The sequence below is a fragment of the Microtus ochrogaster genome, unplaced genomic scaffold (assembly GCF_000317375.1).
Source record: "Microtus ochrogaster isolate Prairie Vole_2 unplaced genomic scaffold, MicOch1.0 UNK57, whole genome shotgun sequence".
In the NCBI taxonomy this organism is placed as follows: domain Eukaryota; kingdom Metazoa; phylum Chordata; class Mammalia; order Rodentia; family Cricetidae; genus Microtus; species Microtus ochrogaster.
Genome location: NW_004949155.1, coordinates 1,995,114 through 2,001,400, shown reverse-complemented (window position 1 = coordinate 2,001,400; position 6,287 = coordinate 1,995,114). Strand labels below are relative to the sequence as shown.

The window sequence follows — 6,287 nt, the reverse complement described above, 5'->3', positions numbered from 1 at the left end:
TTTGTTTGTTTGTTTTTGGTTTTTCGAGACAGGGTTTCTCTGTGGCTTTGGAGCCTGTCCTGGAACTAGCTTTGTAGACCAGGCCGGTCTCAAACTTACAGAGATCCGCCTGCCTCTGCCTCCCAAGTGCTGGGATTAAAGGCATGTGCCACCATCGCCCGGCTCCTCTATATTCTTGAACATTTAGAAAAATTATCAGCATTTAAAAATTGGAATACTAGGCTGGGCAGTGGTGGCTCACACCTCAGGAGGCAGAGGCAGGTAGATCTCTGAGTTTGAGGCCAGTCTGCTTTGCAGAGTGAGTTCCAGGACAGCCAGGGCTGTTACACAAAGAAACCCTATCTCAAAAAAGAAAATTAGAATACTGAAATCAGAGATAGGGATCAGTGAGACAGCTCTTGCCTAGAGTTTGTGAAGTCCTGGATTCTACGCCTGGCACCTCGTTTATTAATTTTTAAAAGAAAATTTGTGCTATCCAGTCAGCTTTTCCTAAAAGCTGGAGATCTGAGAAGATTGGACGTTAGTGAGAGTTAACTGTAGCCACAATAGGTAGGTCCAGTCAGTTTCGACTTACCCCCTCTTACACGTAGGGATGGTGTGGGTCCAGTCAGTGTCAACTTACCCCTCCTTCCATGTAGGTATGTGGGTCCCGTCAGTTTTGACTTACCCCCTCTTACACAAACCATGGAAGCAGCTATGGTTTTGTATTCAGCTTTGAGACTTGGTCATATCACCACCCTTACATGTGAAATTACTTTAAACCTTTCCCCTTTCTTACTCTGAGCCTTGACAAATTGAGAGGGCTATTTCAAAGGGAGGGCCTATTCTCATAAAGCAAATATGATGGTGTTTTATGAGGTAGAACTTGTAATTACCACCATACTTGATTCCTTGTTTGTAGGGTTTCTTAAGTATTTAAAAAAAAAAGAGATGATAAAACAAAAGCCCTACCCATACATCATGTCATATAGAAAGGGAATCAGGCTTTGTTGCGAAAGACAAATAGTTCTATCTGCAAGTTGTATTTAAGCATTTTACTTGTGTCTTTCACAGAGTACATGTGTGCTCTTAAGCAAAGAAGACATGAAGCTATTCTGTACAGTGCTATAACTTAGATGTGCCCTGCCTTTGAACCTTTAGGGGGTGTTTTTTGTTTGTTTGTTGGTAGCACGTTGCCAATCCCAGGCTGGCCTTGAACTGACTATGTAGGTGAGGATGACCTTGAATTTCTGATCCTGTGTCCGCCTCCTTAATGCTAAGATTATAGGCTACTATAATATACTACTATATAAACTAGGTCTAGTTTATATAGTGCTGGGAGTGGAGCCAAGGGGTTTAAGTCCACGCTGGACAAGCATTATACCTACTAAGTTATATCCATAGCTCAAGCCACTACCTTTATCTTCTGCTGAACTTGAATCATTTGCCTATAGCCATATATAAGAAAATAATTGTGTGGTTCTTTGTGTTTTTCCTTTTTGTTTTGTTTTGCTTTTTTGAGACAGGGTTTCTCTGTGTAACCCTGGCTGTCCTGGAACTCACTCTGTAGACCAGGCTGACCTCTAACAGAGGCAGTGACAGGCAGATCTCTGTGAGTCTGAGACCAGCCTGGTCTACAGGGAGAGTTCCAGGAGAGGCACCAAAGCTACAGAGAAACCCGGTCTCAACCCCCACCCCCCAGAAAAGAAGAAGATGACAAACCATATGGCTAGAGAGATGGCTCAGTGTTTAAGAGCACTGGCTGCTCTTCCAGAGGTCGAGTTCAATTCCCAGCAACCACATGGTGGCTCATAACCCTCCATAATGAGATCTGGTGCCCTCTTCTATTGTGCAGGCATACCTGCAGACAGAACACTGTATACATGATAGATAGATAGATAGATAGATAGATAGATAGATAGATAGATAGATAGATAGATAGACCTTTTTTAAAAAGCTGAATCCTTTGGTTTAGTTTCAGTATATTTACAAATAGTGCTTGTGTAACCATCCTACACACTCTAACTTTAGAATATTTCCTTCACCTTTAAAAGGAAAGCTTGGGACCATTCGTAGTGACTTCAAATTTCTCCTCAGCCCCTTCCCCAATCCCAAGCAAGTGCAACCTACTTTGGCTCTTACATTTCCTTTATATTACTTTACTTTTTTATATTTATATTTTCATAAATATAATTTTTTGTTTTTTTTTAAGACAGTGTTTCTCTGTAGCTTTGGAGCCTGACCTGGAACTAGCTCTTATAGACCAGGCTGGCCTTGAACTCACAGAGATCCGCCTGCCTCTGCCTCCCGAGTGCTGGGATTAAAAGTGTGTGCCCAGCTATAAAATATAGTATAACTTTTATGTTGTATTGTATTTTTACATTATATATTTTTATTTTTACTTTATAAATTTATATATTTATATTTCCTTTATATTCCTATATATTACTTCGTGGCTGGCTTTGAAAGCAACAAAAATTGCCTGTGAAGCCACTTTCAGGTGTATAATTCAATGGCATTAAAACCATTAACACTGGGCTGGAGAGATGGCTCAGCGGTTAAGAGCACTGACTGCTCTTCCAGAGGTCCTGAGTTCAATTCCTAGCAACCACATGGTGGCTCACAACCACCTGTGATGAGATCTGGTGCCCTCTACTGGCCTGCAGGCATACATGGAGGCTGAACACTGTGTACATAATAAATAAATAAATCTTTAAAAAGAGAAGAAAAAAAAACATTAACACTGTCACACAGCCATCTCCAATGTGCAATTCCAGCCCTCCTTCATCATCCTGCAGGAAAACCCCATGCCCGGAAGCTGCCATTCTCCATCACCTCTACAAGTTAAGAAGTGCTCCCTCCTCTTTATCTTTCAGAAGAGTTTTAAAAGGATTAATATTAATTCTTTAATATTCTTTGGAGAATGTACTAGGAAAGCCTGGGATTTACTATGTTGGCAAGGGTTTGATTTGCATGTACTCTATTGACTTGGCTTAGTCAGATTTACTGAGGCTTATTCTTTTTTTAATTTTTTTTTTTGAATCTTAACCAGAGTTTCCTCTCTCCTATCCTCCCAGTCCCTCACCAGATTCTGTATTTGTATTTGAGTCAATTCTAGAAATTCCTTCCCTTTGTTTAGGCTCTCTAGTACTGCTTAGCGTAGCGTGTACTGCAGCTCTGCATTCCTGAAAGGTCAATTGCAAAGTTTCTGGCTTAGTGCATTGAGTCTTCTCCTGCAGCTAGATGTTTGGTGTGTTCGTCAGTATTTTCAAAGGGAGACCTTTTGCTGTTACTACTCTGTTCCTACTCTCTCTTTTTGTCTTTCTTCTGCTGCCTTTGGATTTAATTTGCTTCCTTCACTAATGCCTTAAGGTGTGAGCTAGGTTATTGGTTTCAGGCCAGCCTTCTCTCTTCCCACAGCGGTGTATAGTTCCTTTTCCTTCTAAGCATTGCTTTTGTTGCAGCCTCTAAGTTTAGTCTGAAGTAGTTTGTTTTCACTATTTTCTAGGTGTCTTGTGGGTTCTTTGGGCTATTCATTGTTTCAGGGTATGGTGTTTGATTTCTTCCTTTGTAAATCTCTTTGTTGAGCTGCATAGTTGTGTTTTGTCCATTATTGAAAGTAGGATATCAAAGACTCTATTGTTATGGAATTACCTAATTCTCACCTTATTGTAGTCAATTTTTTTAAGATTTATTTATTTATTTACTATGTATACAATATTCCTTCCATGTATGCCTGCCTGTCAGAAGAGGGCACCAGATCTCATCATAGATGTCTGTGAGCCATCATGTGGTTGCTGGGAATTGAACTCAGGACCTCTGGAAGAACAGTCAGTGCTCTTAACCTCTGAGCCATCTCTCTAGCCCAGGGTAGTCAATTTTTAATCATAGGTTTTAGTTTGTTGTTCATTGCATGTATGTTCATAATAGTTAGGTCTTCTAGATAAGATTTCTCCTCTGATTTGTCAGCTTATATTATTACTGACTGAGTGTTTATGTCTTCACCAAATTCATTATGTCGAAGTCCTAACCCTGAAGGGGAGAGTCTTTATGAGATTATTGCCCTTATATGAAAAGACCAAAGAGTTCTCTCTTCCCATCCTCCACTCACTTTACCCCTCCATTACCATCTCTGTCTTCCCTTGTGATGTGAAGAGACATATATAGCCAGCTCTCAACACTCTGGCAAGAAGCCCCTCACCAGGGCTCAACCATGCTGGCTTCTTGATCACAGATTTCAAACCTCCAGAACTGTGAGATATACATTTCTAGGGTTTTTCCCCTATTATCGAAAATAGATAATGTTGCGGGACGGTGGTGATGCACATCTTTAATCCCAGCAATCGGGAGGCAGGTGGATCTCTGAGTTCTGTGATGCCAGTGTCGTCTACAAAATGAAACCCTGTCTTGAAAGAAGAAAGAAAGAAAGAAAGAAAGAAGGAAGGAAGGAAGGAAGGAAGGAAGGAAGGAAGGAAGGAAAGTAGATAATGTATTCTTTTCCCACATAATATACTTTGATTATGATTAACTTGTTGATGCTTTGGTAACAAAGTACCACAGGCTAGGTGACTTAAACAACTGAAATATATTTCCTTGCCATTCTGGATGTTAGGAGCCCAAGATGAAGATGTCTTCAACATCTGTGCATGATGGAGCGCACCTTTACTCTCAGTATTTGGAAGGCTGAAGCAGGCATATTTCTGTGAATTCAAGGCCTGCATAGAGTTTCATGGCCAACCAGGGCTACATAGTGAATGAGACCCTATCCCTCAATCAAAAAAAAAAAATCTTTCCAAGAGGATTGTTTTTCTGAGTCTTTGGGGCAGTTAATTACAGTCTTGTCCCTGTATATTCACCTGTCTCTCTGTGCGTGTCTGATTTTTTTTTTCTTGCTTCACGAATTTGCGTGTCATCCTTGCGCAGGGGCCATGCTAATCTTCTCTGTATTGTTTCAATTTTAGGTGCCAAAACGAGCACCATGTCTGATTCTTTTCTTGGTGGTTGGTTGGTTTCAAGACAGGGTTGGCTTTGCCATCCTGGAACTCACTCTGTAGACCAGGCTGGCCTCAAACTCACAAGAGATCTGCCTGCCTCTGCCTCCTGAGTGCTGGGCTTAAAGGTGTGCGCCACCACTGCCCGGTTTGCAGGTCTGATTCCTAATATCCTCTTCCTATAAGAATTCCAATCATAACCAGGTATGGTGCCTCATGCCTGTAATCTCAGCACTCAGGAGGTAGAAGCAGGAGGATCAGAAATTCAAGGCCAGCCTCAGCTACCTAGCAAGTTTGATGCTAACCTGATACTGTGTTTCAAACAACAACAAAAAGGCAAACAAATCATTATATCATTATATTATACCATACCAATAAGACCTCATCTGAACTGAACTACCCCATTCAATTCCCTATCTCCAAATGCAATCACTTTCTAAGATACCAGGAATTGATACCTTAATATGAATTTTCAGAGAACAGAATTCAGCTCATAAAAGAATTATCTCTTTTTTAATTTTGCTTTTTGATTTTTACCTGTCATACTTTTATTGTTCCTCAGTTCTTCTGTTACCTCCAGTGGTGGTTTGAATGGTAATACCATCCATAAGATCAGATGTTTGAATACTTTGATCCCAGTTGGTGGCACTGTTTGGATAAATTTAGGAGGTATGGCCTTGTTGAAGGAAGCCGGGTGGGCTTTGAGGTTCATTTCCAGTTCTCTTCTCAGTGCTTATGGTTCAAGATGTCAGCCCTCAGCTTCCTGCTCCTGCCACCGTGCCTTCCCTTTGCCATCACAGAGTCTAGCCTTCCGGAACTGTAATCCCAAATAAAGTCTTCTTAATTTGCCTTGGTCATGGTGTTTTATTGCAGCGGTAGAGAAGTAACTAATACAGCTCCTTGTCTTATATATAAATGATTTTTGTAGTGAAGTATTGTTGGGTTTATCTTTCATGTCCTATGATAAAAGGCAAGCTTAAAGAAGGGAGGATTTATTTGTGCTCATGATTTCAAAGAGAATAGCCCATCAAGTCAGGGATGACATGGTGTTGCAGCTCTGTCCATGGCTCAAGAATTTGCAGCTCATTCACATCATGGTTGATCACAGCAGAGAACTTAGGTCAGAAGCACGGCCAGCCTAGAACCTTCAAAGACCTACCTCAGTGACCCACCTCTACAAGCCATGTCTCTTTTCCCAAAGGTTCCACATCTTCTGAATATAGCTAGCTGGAGATCAAAGGTTCAAACACATGAGCCTGCTGGGTCATTTCACATTTAATAACCATGTATTTTCTCAATTCTTTTTTTTTTTTTTTT

The 6,287-nt window shown here is 40.9% G+C and overlaps 1 protein-coding gene and 1 pseudogene across 1 annotated transcript in view; one reads left to right on the top strand and one right to left on the bottom strand.

The window, feature by feature from the left end:
- Chic1 (cysteine rich hydrophobic domain 1) overlaps nucleotides 1–6,287 on the top strand; it is a 38,918-nt gene that overhangs the window by 20,765 nt on the left and 11,866 nt on the right. The window lies entirely within an intron of this gene.
- LOC113455528 lies at nucleotides 4,858–4,956 on the bottom strand (annotated as a pseudogene).